Source organism: Lissotriton helveticus, chromosome 6 (assembly GCF_964261635.1).
Source record: "Lissotriton helveticus chromosome 6, aLisHel1.1, whole genome shotgun sequence".
NCBI lineage: Eukaryota > Metazoa > Chordata > Amphibia > Caudata > Salamandridae > Lissotriton > Lissotriton helveticus.
Window position 1 is genome coordinate 1,558,838,067 of NC_136067.1, and position 19,386 is coordinate 1,558,857,452.

At 46.5% G+C, this 19,386-nt stretch overlaps 1 long non-coding RNA gene across 1 annotated transcript in view; it reads left to right on the forward strand.

The window, feature by feature from the left end:
• The first annotated feature begins 1,766 nt into the window (after positions 1 to 1,766).
• Positions 1,767 to 19,386, forward strand: part of LOC144761824 (uncharacterized) — an 89,934-nt gene continuing 72,314 nt past the window's right edge. Inside the window, exon 1 of the long non-coding RNA XR_013595907.1 lies at positions 1,767 to 1,866. This is a non-coding gene — a long non-coding RNA (uncharacterized LOC144761824). The remainder of the gene's footprint in view (positions 1,867 to 19,386) is intronic.

The window sequence follows — 19,386 nt, forward strand, 5'->3', positions numbered from 1 at the left end:
TGAGGAAGCTCCACTGGATGCTCATTCACAAGAGAGCATAGTCTAAGGACATGCTCTTGCTGCACAGGCCTTCAAAATGAAAGGGCATGGCTATCTATTGAGTACATTTCTAAAAATCTTGAGTAGGCTTTGATGAATTCTTTTTGCAGTTTAACTTGGATAAACCTGAACAATAGTTCTTTAGATGAAATAAGTACTAGCCACATGTATCAATGCAATACAATGCTCTCTGTTTGCGAAGTAGAAACAGGAATATAATTGGAAATGCCATTTGTTCCTCAAAACTCATTCTTTCTTTCTGGCATGAAAATATTATCTTACTTGGTCTACTATTGAATATTCTCGCCCTTCTCCTCTCCTTCTTGTTTTCATTCTCAGCATACTGCATACTATATCACCCCCTGGCAGTTCAAACACTGCACAAATTCCCATAAACATAATTCAATATGTACTGGTATTCCTCAAACTAATTCAATATGAACAAATGGCACAATACCACAATTCACACCTTTTCTGGCATAATCATATCTTGCCCACTGTTGTTGTGGCATTTCAGCAGCACAGTTCTCCAGCTGGTATTTGCCAACTGAGCGCACACTGAATTCCCTGACTACATCCAACACTTATGTCAGAGCCAACAACAGGATTATATTTCATTCATCTGCAGAGCGAGAGACTGCTTACTCAGCTAAGGTAGAGGCAGGTTAAGAGAAATAATCCATATTAGCATGCTTCATCTATCACTGACACAGATCTAATTTTTCAAAACTTATTGGTACTTGTAGCTCCAACTTGGTCCATTCATCCACCTCTTTTACCTCTGGACCCACCCATGTCAACTGTGTCTTTGCTTTTGACAGTGTACATCACTCCGCTCCTTTTGGTTAGGTTTGCATTATATCAATACCACATTCATATACATGCTTACCTATATCACACCATTTGGTATTGCATTTCAGCACAATAGAAGACCTGCTGTTCATGAGTGGTCATTGATAGTCTTAATGTAATACCTATCTTACCTCATGCACCATGCCCCTATGGTCAAATTACCACTTTTGTAATTTTGCTGGATTAGGGTATTCCGCTCTCCTTCAATGTTGAAGAGGCGGTGCAAGCGGTGTCACTGCACAGTGTGCCAAGGTCAGGGGGCACCATTTGTGCTTCAAAATTGTCGCCGGTCGCATTTCCGCAAAGCCTGCCCTGTTGAACACTGTTGTCCCTCTTTCTTTTCCACAATGCTAATCTTCGTACAAATAAAAGAGAGATAACAGTGTTAAACAGATCATGAGTTGCACTTATGCCTGCACATGTGCAGTGTTGCTAGAATGGGCTATTTCCCACACAAATGAGTGACATTTTTTCCATTTGTGCAAGAAAAAAATCCAGATTGCGGGCAGCTACTTTTTGGGCATTTATTAGCCCATTGAGTGCATTTGTTAAGCTGGGGCGACGCCTCAGCAGTGTTGGCATCACCACAACACTATCATCATTGGCAGCCAGCACTGAGTGAATGGACAACGAAGCGTGCAGCATGACTGGCCCTGATTGAGCAGTGTGTGTAAGTGCAACCGCACTGCATGCACCAATTGAGGATGCAATACTAGCACCACCTGAGGATGCAAACTAGCTTGTTTGGGTCCCAGGGCCGTCAATCTGGTTGCGTGAGAAAGCGCTACCAATGACTGTCCTGCAAACATTACCGTCCCGAACCTGCGCCACGGCAGTGAAAGTCGTGCTGAGTCAGAGAGCTGTGGAATTCGAGAGCGGAGGAGGAGTCAGTGTCTAGGCAAGGGCTGCTTGGCCTATCGTGCAGCCTGCTTCTGTTGCGCGTGAGATCCCTAGGTGCCCAGCAGGTTTATTAAGGTAAGATTAGTGGTCGAAGAGTCCACTTCTCCTTCTCTGCTAATGTCAGATCTTTTCTTTGTCCCTCTCTTCCTGTCTCTCTCTCGCTGCTCCTCACTTGCTCAAAACCGTGACTTCAATAAACGTCTCTTAACCTCTGTTCTCTCTACTTTCCTTCCTTTTTTCCCCTGTGAAGTGGATGTTTCGCAGACTGTTTACTCTTGAGATGCCGGATGAAACACCCTTGTGTGCTTAGCCACCGTAATATCACAGGTTCTGTGTTCTAAGCACCTTTCAAATGAGCATTAAAGGTTTGCAATGACTTTGCCTGACCCGCTCTCAGCGATATCACTGCATTGGCGGGTCCTGGCCCAGGCATTGGAGAATGCATGTTTTCTTAACTTTGCTAACTATGAGGCTCCCCAGTTGTATCCAGGTACACTTATTCTGTGTTTCCTATTACTCAACAGGCACAGCTTTGATTAATCTGCCATTCCTCACCTGCTTCGTGTCCGAGAGGTGCGATCTATGCAGTTAAGGGCGTGGGTTAAAACATTAACTTAAATCCTTTTTTCCGCATGGTGTACCATTTGAACATTTGGTATTTGAGTGCCTTTTTCTTGAGTTTTCTGCTACAGCATCCGAGCATATCATGCGACAATGAACATATAGCTAAAACAAGGCAGAGTTAATGAGTTTGCTAATGCTTGTTAGTAGTATCAGATAAATAACGATTTCATTGTGAATAATCAGAATTGAAAATGCTTCATTTCTGAAAATATGAGACTGAATTAAACACTACTAAGTCTGTGGAATGGTTAGTGGACACTTTGATCACTAATCTTACCTTAAAAAACCTGCTGGCATGACTGAGCGATTCGGAAGACTACTAACCATTCCACTTCTCTTGATCTGCCACTGTCACCGGCCCCCCTCTTTCTTCCTGGTAATCTTTATCCCTCTCTATCTGGCTCTCTAACTGCTCCTCACTTGCTGAAAACCCTGACTTCAATAAACGTCTCTTACCCTGTGTTTCCTCTACTTTCTTTCAGTTGTTCCCCTGTACAATAGATCCAAAAAAGAAAGAAACACTTTTGCTGGAAATGTCTTTTTCAGACATTTTTCTGTTCCAAAGTGCAGCCTTGGGAGGAAGAGAAATAAATAACTAAATAAAGCATGACAGAGCAGTCACAAAGTGGCCAGATTGTTTTTATTCACCCCCAAACACAGTAGCCCCACTTTACAAAGTTTGCCCCAGTGAAGCACTACTTTCGTTTACTTGTCTTTCTTTGAACAGTATTGTTTTCCCTGGGTGGGGAAGTGTACCATTCCTGTAGGTACTGCAATACCTAGTTGATGACGGAGTGATAAATATTTAATGTGATCCTGTTGGACTTGGCCCTTCTGGTAGGTTCACCCCTAAACTTTTTGCTTTTGATATGTGACTTGGTGTTAGTGATTTTTGGCTTCTGCGCACTTTACCACTGTGTCCCAGGGTAAAGGGCGTGCGTGTAGTGAGGTTGGCCTGCCCTCCCATAGGAATGCATGGGGGAATGTATGTGTCCCTGGTAGTTCCTGATGCATGGGGAGTGCAAGCTCGAGGTTGGTATGTGCGGACTCGTGTGATTAAATGCTGCTAGATGATGTGTGCAGCATGATTGTGTCTAGTGTGGAAGTGCCACTTCTAGAAGTTGGCCTGTCTGTATAAATTATGTGAATTGGCTGTCTGGCTTGTGATTGGCTGCAGCTGGCTGGTGAGCCTGGCTCCAGGAGTCAGGATGGGCCTGCCCCGGTGGTGAGTGGAGAGATCTGCATGAGTGATGTGAGGGAGGAGTGCACCTGGGACCTGTATAGGGCTGGGCTTTCCCCACACAATGCTGGCTCCGCCCCCTGTGGTGCGACTGATGACCCTAGCCTAGCCAGTGAATGAGAAGAGGGGCTGAGCACATCAGAGTGCTCCAAAACCAGCTGCAACTGGTTTCCCCCCACCCTGCAGACACAGACAAAGGATTTCTGGGTATAAGAAAGGGCTGTGACCCCATGTAAATATTCTTCTCCTGATCCTAATCTGAGGGGGGCCTGCTGCTGCTGGGCACCAGGAGGACCGCCACTGGGGACTGCCTCCCAGCCTCGAGGGCTCTGGTAGCTGGCCCCGGGCCCTGCCTTTGCCCCGCTGACTTTCTAAAGGCTTTTCGTGGCCCTGGAAACCTTGTGCTGGGCCTTTAAACCTTCCAGGGTCTGGTTGCCCCTTCCAGCGCCCAGGGAGCGCTGTACCTGCCCTCTGTGTGCATCCTTGGAGAGGGAAACCCCTGGCCAGGGATTCCCCCGTGAGGGTGGTTGTTGCGGCGCGGATGCCTACCCCGCTCATTTGCCGACTTTTGGTGCCTTAAAGGGTGCCCACCCCGTTTCTACTTTTATTGTGGGTTTCGAGGGTGCTCACCCCTCATTTTGTGCTAAAATCACCACTGCCGGCCCGGGGATCCTCTGTGAGGCGCTGTGTCCGCCTCCACACCCAGGGACGCGCTGCCATTGGCTGCCGCAGCCGCGACCCGGAAGTACTGTGGGCCAGGCAGGAAGCGGACGGGAGGCCACCCCGCGATCCTGCCCTGTGGAGAGGAGTAGTTCCGCCCCCCAGCGAGGCTCTCCCGAGGGAGAGAGCCCCGCCGCTGATGACCGGAGAAGCCCAGCCACCCTGCAAAGTGGCCAGATTGGTTTTATTCACCCCCAAACACAGTAGCCCCACCTTACAAAGTTTGCCCCAGTGAAGCACAACTTTCGTTTTCTTGTCCTTCCGGGCCCTGTAGTCATGGCCTTAACTTTTCTGGTAAAAACACTCATTGAAGGTAACCATATTGTTCTGCTTACGTTTCACATGCTTTACTTAATCTTGCATTCCTTATGAGGGATTGATTTTTCCAGGGTATTTCCTTTTTTAATTTTTTTATATTTTAGACAGCAAATTACTCTTATCTAATGCATAATTTGAATTTAGTCGCATCCAGGTGTTTATAGCTGGGCACAATTGGGTTGTAGTTGAAGGTAGTGAAGGTTTCTCTCAGTGAGACAGTATGGTGTTCAGTGGGGGAGAGGATGTGACACTATGGCTAGTGCTACAGAATTTGGAACTGAGGAGCTAGGGTCAGCCTTCATGAACAGTTCACCAGACCACGGTCCCAAGGGAGTACACTCCCATGCTAGACATTAGAAAGCCCAGCTAGACCTCAGAAGCCCTGGTGTCTCAGCACCTTGAAGGCCTGTCCACCACACCAGTGGCGGCTGGTGACATCTAGAAGTGGTGAGGCGTAAAATTTGTGGTGGAGTGCACAGCGGCGAGAATGTCCGAACAACCTTATGGGTGTTCGGAGGGGATGTCCCCCCTGAGAATATTTTTTTAAAAGAGCAGGCAAATGGTGAATTTTCAAGCAAATTTGACAAAGCAAGATTAATAAAGCAATTGAACTGTTCGTCTGCATTAAGAGCCACAAAGCTGTAAAAGTTTACTTATTTTACAAAAGTATTTATTCTGCTTTTTTTTCAAAAGCACTAGATAGAATAAAGAGCACATTAACATGAATAACATTAATATACGCTATTGGAGCTGGAATTACCACGGCTGCTGGCACCAGACCTATACACATAAAATGTAAACATAAATAGAAAGTAAAGGACAAAAAAGCATATTCTGCTTCTGCATAGCTACAGCCTGTGCATGGCATATACATTGTTTACCTAAAAAATGACACCAGCTACTTTTATAGCAGTTGCAACTCTTCTAACCGAAGAACGCATGGATGTTAGGCCACAGACTGAGTGACATTAACAGAGAAAGGCAATTCACCCTGTTGGGCCATCAGCAGACAGAGGAGTTTGATGCCTGAGAAGACACTTCCTTTGTTAATTAGTAAGTGTACTGTTATGTGCGTTGGGGCAGGCACAGACCTGCTAGCTGCTGTCTGTATTCAGACAGGCTCCATTTTTGCCTTTCCCGCCTTCCCGCCCAAATCCAAACTAGTCTGTTTTTGTTTGAAGAGACGTGTTACCAGCCTGAGGTTTTCAGCCCAGTTGGTCTCTCAACTTTGCAGGAAATGTTCCCGGCTCAGTGAATACAACTGCAGGGTTTTCTGTACAGGGCAGGGATTTCATTTCTTATTATTAAAGTCTACAAAAAGTGGGCATACAAATAGAAAAAGGGATACCATTTTAGGAAATGAAAAACAGTGGTGTTGAGACCTACATAAATAAACAAAAGTCCACTAGATTAAAAAAAAAGTAGTGCTGAGCACATACTGTTGTGGATATGTCTCTCACAAAAGAGGTGTAAAATCGTGAAAGATATTAAAATGGACAGGATTTTTTGTTGTCGTGTTCCCAATTCCGAAAGCTCAATCCCTTCGGGAAAAATGTGTGTAATGGAAAAATGCCATGAGGAAAAAGCCAAGTGTACAGTAAGCTCTCTCTGTGGCATGGGAAAGTTGATGATAGTGGGTAGGAGGCAAATGGATGATCGAGGGCATATTTAACCAGTTTTTTAATTCTATGTGGTAAAGGCATGCTCTGTGTGTAACACCATAAAAAGTTGCAATTTTTCCAGGTCCAGCCTTCGAAAAAAAATGGGTTGTTATTATTACATAAGAATGTTAACGTTTTTCAACACAAAATCAGTGTTTTACCACATACAAGTATGAATCATCTTTAGTAATGGTGCTACATCCAAGTGTAATGAACTCTGGTGAATTTTCTGTCCCTTTAGATTAATGTCTTTCTCGTCACTGCCCTCCTGTATCCGCCCCATGGCCCTTGCCTCCCTCTACTCATCTCTTCCCAGCTCGCTCCTCCTTTAGCTTTTCTCCTTCCAATTGCTTTCCTTTATTCCCCACCATTTCCTTGCATGTCTCCCTTTGTCTCGCCCATCTCTGTCCGTTTCATTCATTTTTGCACAACTAGGTGCCACCTCGTCAGCTCCTTTCTTGATGCCCTTCCCCTGCCCCATTTTCCTCCCTTTTCTAATTCTCGAGGTTTCTGAGTCACTTCCCTTATTCCAGTGCCCTTTATCTGCCCCCGACCCCCCTTGTATCTACACTTAATTCTCCTGCACTTCCCCTGTGCCCCATGCTCCTCCGCCGCCTTATCTTTTTCCCAGCTCTGTCTCTCTCTGTGCCTCCTGCCATGTCTTCCCCCTATCGTTCCCTCCTTCTTCTTCATAAGTATTACCTTCCTACTCCCCTCCTTCTCCCAAAGAGCTCTTCATCCTTTCTTCCCCTTGTGAGTGCAAGCAATATTGCCTGTCTTTAGCAGAAATGCACCCTTATGATAGCAGTCATTGCCTCGAGGACCAAACAATGGCAGAGTGACGCTATAAAAGCAACATATTATGGCTTCTTATTTAGCTTCCCGATATCTGAACATTTCTAATTTTTCCAAAATAATCCCACCTCATCTCTTCCTCCCATTATCTCCTTTATTTTACCCGTGCCCAGTCCCCCTCTCCATTTTTCTCGCCCCGTACTCCCTCTTCTCTAAATGTCAGATCTTTCCGACTCGCCGGTGGAAAAACAGCAGGGAAAGATACGCTAATAGCGTAAAATATATTCCAAGCAATTTCTTTTTTTTTTTTATTTAGTAAATTTTTTTATTGATAAAAAAAATATAAGTGGAATATACATTGGCAGTTTTTTTATATATACAGTCCATTTGTGAATGCGCGCTTTTCCCTTTGGTTTCCCCCAGGTGAGAGGGGGGGGGGAGAGTGAAAGAAGAAGAAGGAGAGAGAGAGAGAAGAGGAGGGGGGGGTGGGTTGTAGGGTGCCTCACTCGTGGTTATAGTTGCTGGGTTTTCCTCAGATGCTCGTCGAGTGGGCCCCACATGTGTATTTTGGCGTTGTGCTCCTTAGAGAAATTGCCTGTTATGTTGTCTGCTCCTCTCAGGAAGGTGACCCAATTAATCCACGTTTTAAAGTTCGCTTTGGCCGTGTTCTTCCAGTTTGTCAGGATTATTTTTAGGGCCGCTGTGAGGAGCAGGTCTAGTAGGTCTCTCTCTTCTCTGCTGTTTAGGTTTGCGGTCAGGTGTTCTGTTGCTAGGCTTACAAAGCTGATTGTTAGGTCTGCTTTGAGCATGTCGTTTATGAAGGTGTTGATCTGTGTCCAGAACTTCTTGACTTTCACGCATTTGAAAATGAGGTGCTCGAGTGTTCCTTCCTCTTTTTGGCAGTTCCAGCAGTTACCCGATTCTGCAATGCCGACCTTGTGGAGCTTGGACGGTGTCCAGTAGGCTCTATGGAGGAGCCAGAATTTGGTCTGCGCTAGTTGTGGGGTGACTTTGTTTGTTGTCGCTGACCCCCACATTTTTGCCCGTTCTTTTTCATTTAGTTGCCTGCCTAGGAGTGTTTCCCATGTGTTTGTTATTTTCTTGTTTTGCGACAGTGTAGAGGGGCTCAGGAGCTTGTAGATCTTTGCAGTTTGGTGGCCTGCTGAGTTGAGGGTCTGCATATATTTGATGATGCTTGGTTCCTCTCTGTGTAGGTTTGCTCTCGTTATGGCTGTCTTGATCTTGAGGAAGTTGTAGAGCTCTTGGTTTGGGAGACCGTGTATTTGCTGTATGTTTTGGAATGTCAACGGTTCCTGCTTGGTTTCCATCTGTTTGGGGAGACTAATTCCTTTCTCGATCCATATGTCGTTGTGCATTGTTGCCCCTTGGTAAGTTACTTTTGTATTGAACCAGATAGATTCCCATGCTGTGCCTTTCAAACTCTGCATCATGCGTCTGTCTATTTTCATCAGCGCTTCCCTCGTGTGTTTCAGTATTGGGTTAGATCTTTGGGGGTGTCTGTTTGCTGTTAGAAGAGCTATTGGGTTGAGGCCTCCCAGGATGTCTTTCTCTACCTCTAGCCAGACTGGTTTGTATGTTTGGGTGTCGTCTACCCAGGCTGTACCTTGCCTTGCCAGGCAGGCTGTTTGGTATGTTTTGAAATTTGCCAGGTTGAGGCCCCCAAGGTCCTTGGTTAGTCTCAGTTTGTGTAGGCTGATTCTGGGTTTTTTGTTTCTCCATAGGAAGATGTTAATAAGTTTGTCTAGTTTCTTGTGGAAGGCTTCTGTCATCAGGAGTGGTAGCATGGTTAACGTGTAGTTTATTGCCGGCGTTATCATCATTTTGATAGTTTCTATCCTTTCCCACCAGCTTATGTATTTTGGCGACCATAGTTCTAGTCTTTCTTTAATTTTTTTCAGCGTTAGGTCCTCATTGTGCTGAAGCGTGGATGATAGGTCTCTCCCAAAGTGCAGTCCTAGGTATTTGAGTGGTTTTGTCTGCCATGCCAGGCCGGATTCCCCGAGGACCTCTCTTGTGGTGTGGACGTTCATTGGTTTGCACTCCGATTTGTCTTTGTTGAGTTTGTACCCTGAGGCTTCCGCGTACTCTCCTATAGTGTCCATGAGCGCTTTTATTGACGGGGATGGGTTTGTGGTTGTGATTAGGATGTCATCCGCGTACGCCGCTAGTTTAACTGTCTTCTCTTTGACCTTGACGCCCGTAATTTCCGTATTGTCTCCAATTCTAGCTAGTAGGGGTTCTAGTGCCAGCAGGAAGAGGCCGGGAGAGAGGGGGCATCCTTGTCTGGTGCCTCTTCCTAGTGTGAGCGTTTCGGATGTACTTCCGTTCACCACTATTTTTGCTTTTGGTTTGTTGTAGAGGGCCATCACCATTGCTATGTATTTCTCCCCCAGGCCGAATCTTCCCATGCAGTTCCTTAGGAACGGCCAGGAGACTCTGTCGAAGGCTTTCTCTGCGTCTAGCGCTATCATGACAGCCTGTTAGCAGCTTTGTGTTGTGTGATTGATCAGATGGCATAGTAGCCTTGTATTGTCTTGCGATAGCCTGCTTTTGATGTATCCCACTTGTGAGCTGTGAATGATGTCTGGTAGAAATTTGTTTTGTCTATTGGCTAGTATCTTTGCGTAGACTTTGCAGTCGACGTTTATTAGCGAGATGGGTCTGTAGTTCTGAGGGTACTGTGGATCTTTCCCCTCCTTGGGGATTATTGTGATGTTTGCTTCGCTCATGGACTCCGTCATCTTGCCGTTCTGTATGCAGGCCGAGTATGTTTCTGCCAGTAGCGTTTTTATGTGGTGGCCGAAGGTTTTGTAGAACATGGTGGAGTATCCATCTGGTCCTGGCGCTTTGTTCTGTTTTAGCTGGCTGATTGCTGCTTCAATTTCTTTTTCTGTTATATCGGCTCCGAGCGACACTCTCTCTTCCTCTCTGAGTTCTGGCAGATTGGTGTCATTGAGAAGAGTGAGTCCTGCGTCTTTGCTCAGGTTCTTATCCTCGGAATATAGTTCTTGGTAGAACTGTCTGAAGACTTCTAGTATTCCTTTGTTTGTTGTTTGGGACTTGTTCGTTTTGTCTGTTATCGCTGCAATTGTGTGCTGCCTTTGTTTTGCCTTTAGGTAGGATGCCAGTTGTTTCCCTGCTTTGTTGGCTGCGCACAAGTTCACGGATTTGAATTTTGTTAGCCAGGAGCCTGCTCTCTCGCTTAAAATCTTGTTCAGTTCGTATTTCTTCTTTGTGAGCAAGGTGAGTGTGTTCTTGTCTGTTATGTTTGCGCAATGACCTCTCTCTAGTGCTTTTATCTCCTCCTCTATTTCGGAGATTTTTTTGTTTCTGCTTCTGTTCATCCTTGATTTGATGTTGATCAATTTACCCCTTTGTGTCGCTTTGAGGGCGTCCCATATGGTGCCCTTCCCTACTTCGCCATTATCATTGTGTTTGAGGTAGTCTTTGATTGCTTCATCAATTTCTTTCACGTTTTCTCTGTTCTGCAGGATGTCGTCGTTTAGTCTCCATCTTCTCGTTGGGTTTTCGTTGTGTTTGCCGCTCAGAGTGAGTGATATGTGAGCATGGTCTGAGATGGTTATTGGAGCTATCTCCATTTCTTCTATTAGGTGCGTGTGTGTGTTGGACATAAGTATATAGTCAATCCTACTGTAGGAGTTGTGTGGGTGTGAGTAGAACGTGTACTCGCGCGCCGTTGGGTGTTGTAGCCTCCATGGGTCTGCTAGGTGTTGTTTGATGCACAGATCTTTCAGGGTATTGTTGTTGTGTGAGTCATGGCTTGGTCTGTTTGGGTGCCTGTCCGTTGCCTGATCCATCGTCTTGTTCATGTCTCCTGCTACGAGCAGGAGGTCTTCGTGCGGTAAGTCGGATAGTTTGCTGTCTACTTCTTGCCAGAATTGTTTATCTTCAGAGTTTGGTCCGTAGATGTTGGCTACGTGTATTCGGTCGCTGCCTTTCTGGACGCTTGTTATTAGCATGCGTCCGTCTTCGTCTGCGTTTGTTTTTTGTATCGTTAGGTTGGCCCTCTTGCTCAGGATGGTTATTACTCCTCGTTTCTTCCCTTTTGCCGGCGAGCAGAGTACTTCCCCTATCCATCTTGCTTTGAGTAGCTTTGCTTCTTCCTCTGAGAGTTTGGTCTCTTGCAGTGTGTAGATGTCCCCCTTTAGTTTGGCCAGGTGTTCTAGTATTTTCCTGCGTTTGACCGGGTGGTTCAGGCCTTTAACGTTCATGGATACCACCTGCAGGTTCGTGGTCAGGCTAGCTTTTGTTGGGTCTGTCACGGTGGTGCCGTGCTATCGCTGGTATTTCTTTTTTTCTTACGTTTTGGTGCTGGCCTGTATGTCCATGTTTCGTGGTGTGCCTTGTGACCCCCCCCTGGGGGTTGGGATGTACGGTATGGGATGAAAGGTGAGGAAAGGATATAGTGGGGAATGGAAAAAGAAAAATGAGAAAGAAAAAGGGAATTTTTGGTTACACAATTGCCTGCTGTATCATCTGCCGTCCTGTCCACCTGTCCCACCCTACCCCCCTGTCCGCCCCCCTCCCACCCTCCCTCCGCCGGTAGAAAATCGGGTGTGCGACAGCAAGGGTCCTCGCACTCCCCCCCCCCCCCCCAAGTCCTTTCATAGTCTCTATTGCTGAGTTGTGCATACGCCAGAAAAAGTCCGTCTATAGAGGAGGGAGAGATCAAGGACTTTATACAAAAATAAAAAGGATATGGCTGTTGTTGTTCTTCCTCTCCTTCCTTCCCGTAGTTGTGGCGGCGATGCTGAGGTAGATGCGGTTGATTGTATGCGTTTGTCTGAGGTAGTCAAGTTAGTTTATGTTCGAGTTCCATACGTGTACGTTTTGCGCCTTCATCATTCCTCCTCTCCATTCGTTTCGTCTGAGGATGCTCTTCGCATTGCTCCTGGGCTTGGTAGCTCCATTTCTTCTGGGGCTGGGCCTTGCAGGTATCTGTGTAGGTCGTTGGGGTCATCAAAGATTCTGCTCCCGTGCCTGTCTGTTATTCGCATTTTGGAAGGGCCTGCAAAGGTGAAAGTAATGTTCTTTTTGCGCAGGTGCTCTCTCTGGGCTAGGAAGCCTTTCCTCACTTCAACTGTTAGCCTGGAAAAATCTTGGGTGATTGTTACCTTCTTCCCGTTTATCAACATTGGGCGGCCTTTCCTGGCCACTGTGAAGATCGCGTCTGCGTGATTGTCTCTTAACGGCTTGCATATTATTGGTCTGGGAGAGTTACTGTTCGCTTGTTTCCTGGCTGGTATGCGGTAGGCTTTGACCATTTCGAGCGGTCTGTCAAAGCTGAGTCCAGTAAGTTTGGGGAGTAAGGTTTCCAGCATTAGGGCGCATGCCCCTGGTGTGTCTTCTTCCTCCTCGGGCACTCCCAAGAGTCTTATATTTCCTTTGCGGCTTCTTTCCTCTTGCTCCGCCATGGCTTTTTGTAGTGCTGTGGTTCTCTTTATCACCAAGCCCAGGTCTTTGTGGGTCACATTAACGCGGTCCTCCAGCTGGCTTATCCTTTTCTCCGCCTCATCGATTCTGCCGTTGGCTTTGCTTTGCTCTGCTCTGATTGCTATCAGTTCCATCTGGATACTGTCCACTGTCTTTTTTGTGGCTTTTGCTAGCTCGTTTCCTTCCGTTATCTTCCTCAGAAGTGTGTCAAGTGTGATAGTTCCGTCGCCTTGACTGCCACGCTCCTTGGCCGGTGAGGCAGGGGTTTCGTTCTTGCTTTTTTTCAGGTCGTTTGTGACTTGTTTGCCCTCTCTCCCCGCCATGGCGTCGAAACCTCTTCTGACCTGGAGTGTCTGGGGTCTCCCTTCTGTTAGTTGTTGTTTTGAGGCGGCCCTTTTTGGTCCCTTTTCTTCTTTGTTGCTCAGGATTGTTGTTGTTGTTAGGGAGCTGTCCCTGAATCTGGGTGGCCACTTGACCACTCTAGTTTTGGTCCTAGACTCCGCCAGCCTCCCCCTGCGTCTTGCCTTCTTTGCGCTCTCTCGGTCTCTGTTTCTTGCCGCCCTGCTGCTTCTACTGGGGGCTGTCGATTGGTTAGCTGCTTGCTGGGGGGTGCCTACCTCTGGCTTGTTGTTGTGCGGCTTGCGGGCTACCGCAGTTCTTCCTCCCCTGCCTCGGTTCGGTCTGCTGCTTTTTGCGCTTGAGGCGTGCACCGGTCGGTTTACTTATCTTGGCGTACGTCTATTTGGCCGTTCCTTTTTGCACCTTTTTGCACCTTGCTTCGTGCCCGCTGTTGTTCCAAACTGCTGCCTGCCCGCTTCTGTCCACTGTTTTTTTAAGATGGCCACCCTCTCTCGTGGTCCGCTTACTCGCTTCAGGGGTGGGTACGGAGGATACGTGGTGTGAGCTAGTTCTGGTCGGCAGCTTGCACTGGGCTGGATTGCGCTTTGCTGCTGTCTCTACTCACGGAGGCACGTCTCTTCCGCGCCGTGCCGTTGCTTCTCCAAGATGGCCGCGTGCCTGCTTCTGTGCCTTCCCTAAGATGGCCGCCCCCCTGCTTCTGTGCCTCCTCCAGGTGGGTACCGTGTACTTGTTTGTTCGTCTCTAGTCTCTAGTTAGGTTAGCGTTGTTCCTACTGTGCATCGGCGGCTTGCCTATCGCTGGCGGCGCTTCTTGCTTAGGGCGCTCTTACTTGGGAGGTATTGCTGCTTTGTGCTATTCAGTTTCCGCTTCTCTAGGACCTCTTGCGCTCCCCAGTTTCAGGTTTGCTGCCTCCTTGCCAGCCTCGTTCCTCGACCTGCAATTTCCTTTCACTAACGCCCTCAGTAGCAGTACCTGAGTGAGTCTGTATTTCGCTCGGGTGTACGAGCTCGCCTTTGTAGTTTAACTAAGATGGCTGCCCCCTAGCTTCACTCCTCTCCCAAGATGGCCGCCGTGTGTTGTCTTCCTCGTCTTGGAGGTTATAGTCGCTCGATACCTTGCATGCGGGGCCAAACGCCAGGGAGTAGGGTCTTTTTTTTTCCCCTTAAACGGGGGCTTGGGCTTCTGTGCTTCCGGTCTTCGGGCGCTCTTACTTGGTGGCTTGGTAGTCTTGCGTCTCGGTCTTTCCTCTCTACGATCTCTCCGCCATCTTGCGCTCCCCTTTCTTCTTTTCCAGCCCGCTTTCTTTTCTCTTATCCTCGCTTCTTCGATGGACGCGGCCGACTTGAAACACTTCTGGCGGTGCCCCTTGTGTTCATGCACCTCTCCTTGTGTCCGTTGTCACGTTTCCTAGCGTTTCACTTCTCCTGCTCGCCGTTCTTTTGACTTGGGGGTCGGGAGCTCCGGACTTAGGTCTGCTGCCTCCTTGCCATCCAAGCCACGCCCCTATTCCAAGCAATTTCTGAAGTTGCTAGTGCGGTGGAAAAAAGAAAATCGCATCTATCCAATCAGCACAATGGCATTTTAAGGGTAGAATTCCGCAGCCACAGCTCAGTACAGCGAGTTTGCAAAAGTGTAAAAACAGCAAAAATAATAGTAAACAAACAGGTTAAGTACCAGAATAGGCCGTTGTATAAACAAATCTCTACTTTTATACACTTGCCTTCTAACCTACAAGTTTCCTATTTTCCCTGAATGAAGTCAAGAGATATCGCTAGCTTCCTGTTTGATCATATCTCTCTGAGGGAGGTTTGGCATACAACAGCCTACAGGTATCTAGCTGATCGCTCAGTCTGGAAGTTTATTCGGAGCTCCAGGTTTGGCGGCATGTTTTATGAAAAGCTGGGCGGGAGAAGGGGCTAATGCGTCGGGGCTCTTCGGGAATCAGGCCTCTCCTTCGGGGTCGGTTAGTATGCTGCTAATAATCTTGGCAAACCACTCCGGGCAGATGAGCCTGCGGGAGAACAAACGTGCTCCGAATACAGCACATTGGACGGATTACCGCCAGCAGGTACCAGGCATGAATATTTAATGAGGGCCCACTAGTGGAAGATGAGTCACACCCAGTCGTGGCTCGCAATTCTGGGTGGGTAACATAAAAAAACTTACCTGGTCCAGTTCCTGGGCCGGTCAGGACTCTTGAGCAGTAACAGGTCTGGGCCCGTCCATCCGGAGCAGGATTCAGAGATTCACAACTTCAAACTGCGCAGGCTGTCAGCCAATCCAGACGCTGCATTAGCAGCGCCAGAATTGGCTAGGGCACCAATATAGCCCGCCCACTAGGAGACCAAGGGTCTGCAACGGCCTCTCGGATTCTCTCCTCCCTCGCTCTCCTACTGAATGCATAGTAGTGGCTGACAGTGCGTATGTACGGGCTGGACATAAAAATGACCAGCCCAAGCCCAAACATGCGCACTAAGCTCCGCTCTCAGTCACAGTCTGACACTGTCACTCAAACCCCGGCGTTCAGTGCTGCACCAGCCCCGCCCCTACCCCCTTCAGCTGCCGATTGCCGCGCGTCTGTGCGAAAGTGGAGGAGTTGAGAATTCAATTGCTTCATTTGCTTGCAGGACTTTAGGGGATGTGGCTAGTGGGGCAACGCCCCAGCGCCCCCAATGGACGCACCGCCACTGCACCACACTCCATACTGAAGTTCACCCCCAGTCTTGTGGGCAGGCCTACGAAGCAGCACACCCTAGAGCAACAGTGACTGTGTCACTGAGGTCACAGGACGCTTGAGGCCAGTCTGCCTCACCCATTGGTACCACCATTGGCCTTGTTTCAGCAGGAGTAGTGAAACTGACCAGGGATCGGCAAAGCAGGATTTGCACACACACCAAACTTTAGGGGCATATTTACAAGGGAATGGCGAAGTTAGAAAATGTTAATAATTACATAAATAAGATATGTATAATGTTTTAGGCTATGAAATAAAAGTTATATTTGACTGATGGTGTCAGTTCCCCATCTAATCCTTATTTCATTTACATGATATTTGAGTATACATTTTATATACTCTAAAATGTATCCTGTATAAATGTAATATTTAGTTGAGAAACTATACAGCTCAACACAAAAAATAATGTTTGTTTGGTGCCATCAAAGATTGTCGCACAGGGTGCCACAACATCTAAAGCTGACCCTGCACATGTGGTTGCAACTGAAGAGTGGTGGGTCCTTGTTGGGTTATAGAGTGAAGCTAGGTTTAGCAAGTAATCAGGACATTTTTCCCAGAAAGCTTTGTAGACTGGCCAGAAAACTTAAAGTAGATCCTTTCTTTGGCCGGTAGCCAGTAAAGGGCATTCAGGCCAGGTTTGATCTGTGTCCATTTACAAATATAAACACACATCTGGTTACTGGTTCTTAATGTCTTTGTAGCCTAGCACAGAGTGGTTTACAGTTCCACAGTTGTAACTGACAAGTATAGACGGTGAGCAAAAATGATCCCTGCATTTGTAAGGACAAAACCCCACTTTTTACGCATATAAATTCCACAAGTCCTTATTTTGTAAATTAGGATTAGGATTTTGTATTCACAAAGACTTGGAGACCATCACCATGGCCATCATTCACTCAGAACTGTTGTGTGATACCCAGGTATTCCATTCTGTCACCAAAGCATCAGATCTTTCTCTCACCACCTACAGAAAGCACTACTGGGACCTCTTCATAGAAGTAACGACCAACCCTGCTGTGGTGTTCTCTCCCTCGGCTCTTTCTCTTCACTTACTCATAATGTTTCAGATCTCTCAAAATCATGTGGATGTTCAGCTCTTCTGAGGACTCCTGTCCACCCAATATCCTAAAAAACATGCTATGGTCTCCCTCTGCAACATCATCTTGCAGAACCACCTTAAACTCTTCCCTGGACATTGGCAATGTCCGTAATGAGCTCAACCTACCCCAACCCACTGCTGAAGAAAACATGTCTAGACCCAGCACACTACAACCTGAACACTTTTTAGGGAAAGTGATCGACAGGGTGGCTTTCATGCAACTATGAGAATTCGTCCAATCCAGCCGCTCCCTATCAGGTGCCCAAACATGATTTCGCACTCATCACGGCACTGTTGATCGCAATTTGGGATAACCTCACCGGACCAATCACGAGAGAAGGCCTCGTGCCTTAGCCCTCTCTTCAGCTTGTGTGCACACAGTGCGGTGTGAATCGGCCAATGTGTTGCACCGTGCAGCTTTTAGACGCTTCAAACGTCATCCCCTAGCCCCGTCACACAGCGGAAAGCGTTCAAACATCACCCACCATTGGAAAATGTACGCGCCGATGTACTCTCAGGAAAGAAGAGCTAACAACTGGCCGATCGATGCACGCTTAGCATTTTTAGACATGCAAATGGAAGAAAAACACCAGTGAGAATTCCAGTCACGATATAAATTTGTATGCATAATTAATTCGGAAGAAGCAGGTTACAGAGCCTTCTGAATGAAGTGAAATAATCATACTCGAGGGATTATTGCAGAAAGTGGAGTTAATATCATTGCCTTCAGTATATTTAGCTTGTGGTCTGTCATCCTTCTTTTGTTAGGCTAAATCCTAAGTAAAGGTAAAGGCTTTTGGTTTTGTTTGTTCAAGCCTAGGAGACGATTTGGCAAAAATGTCAGCGGGTTATTCTTTTACTCTTGTTCTGTGTTGTTCCACAGGCCTGCATGATCAAACAGCTCGAACGTTACATTTCTTCTTCAAGTCAGACTCTAGGGGCTAAATGTATTACGGCCTTTTAGAAAGTGTGTTTGAAGAAACCCAAGGTTATGAGAAGCTTTTCTGAAAAAAGAAAGATAGTACTTTGTACTAAAAATTGCATCACGCTCGAATTCATTCTGAACTACCGGTAGAAATGTTTTAAGAACGATTTTTTTTTCTTGCTTCGAGGCATGGCTGATTTAGGAACAAAATGGCACGTTATCTGTGTGTGTGCACACACGCACGCACACATATATAGTTGTTGTGTTGCATTTTGTTTGTTCTGTGCCCTGTTTCTTTTGTTGTGTTGTCATTTAGCTTTGTGTCATGTTATTGTGTTGTATTTTGTTGTGCTCTGAAATTACTTCAGAAATGGCAAGAACTGCTACTACATTTCCGGATGAGGCTGCACGTTCCTAAAGTCTGAATGTCAAGCAACTGTTTACTACTGTCTAAGGTGGTAAAATACCTCTGCTCCAGTTCTTCAAATGTTTCAGACACCAATCAGCCTACATCTGTGGCAGAGGTCATGGTTATTATGCTATAAGTCCTACATTGTCACCAGCAGGCTTCAAAACACTATACAATTACATTTTGATTTGTTTTAATACAGATGTCAAAGAAGTACATTAAATATTTTCATCATACTGAATAATAATTACAACACATAGGAAAGGCAAAATGTTTGCACCTTACTTGATAGCTACAAATGATTAAAAACAAATATAGCAGTCCATTGTCAAATATGGGACAAATACATAACTTGCTGCCTCTATAATTTTCAAACGCACAACAGGTGATGGGAGGAATGCTTGCAATAAATCTAGTCACTGGAATTTTCTTGGGGTAGCATTTCAACCCATTGTTCTTTTGACTACCATGCAACTTTAGAATAGACCCCGCCCTATGCAAATCAGTCTTGGTCCTGCTCTAATAGGAACAGTTCAGCCCGGAATGCTAAGTCAGGGCCTCTCTGAATGGAACTCAAGCAACCCAAGGCAGGGTCGCCCTAATTGGGGCTCCTCAGTCCGGTGTAGCTTGGTTCCAGTGGCACAGTTAACAAGGGACCAATGAGTGGGCATACCACTGGCCACTTACGGCAGGCAGTACATGAACCACATAAAAGGTGATGGAAGGATGCTTGCACAAATTGTAACCACTGGTAATTGCTTAGGGTAGCATTCCAACCCATCGTTCTTTTGTCCACCAAGCCACTTTCGAATACACCGAGCCATATGACAATTACCCTTGACCTTGCTCCATTAGGAACAGTCGAGCGAGATCTGCTAAGCCAAGTCCTCTCTTGTTTTAAGGTTCAACAGGGCCCATGCATAAACACCTCCATTTAAAATACACATTTAAACTTGACACCTTTTTAGATGGTGACTTTTTACATGCTTTGCATGTACATGATAGCATACTTAAAAAGTATTCTGCTTGCAGCACATTTCTCCATAAGCATTTTTATCATGACATTTGTACACTCTGTCCAAGGCTAAGGGACACTGAGCATGTTGCCCTTTGCTTTGGTTGTCTGGTTAGTGACAAGTCTGAATCAGAAAGACAAACAATCACATCAGCGTTGCACCTCAGAAACAGTGCGATTGGAACAGGGCTTTGCTCATATAAACCACCTCTTAGTTACA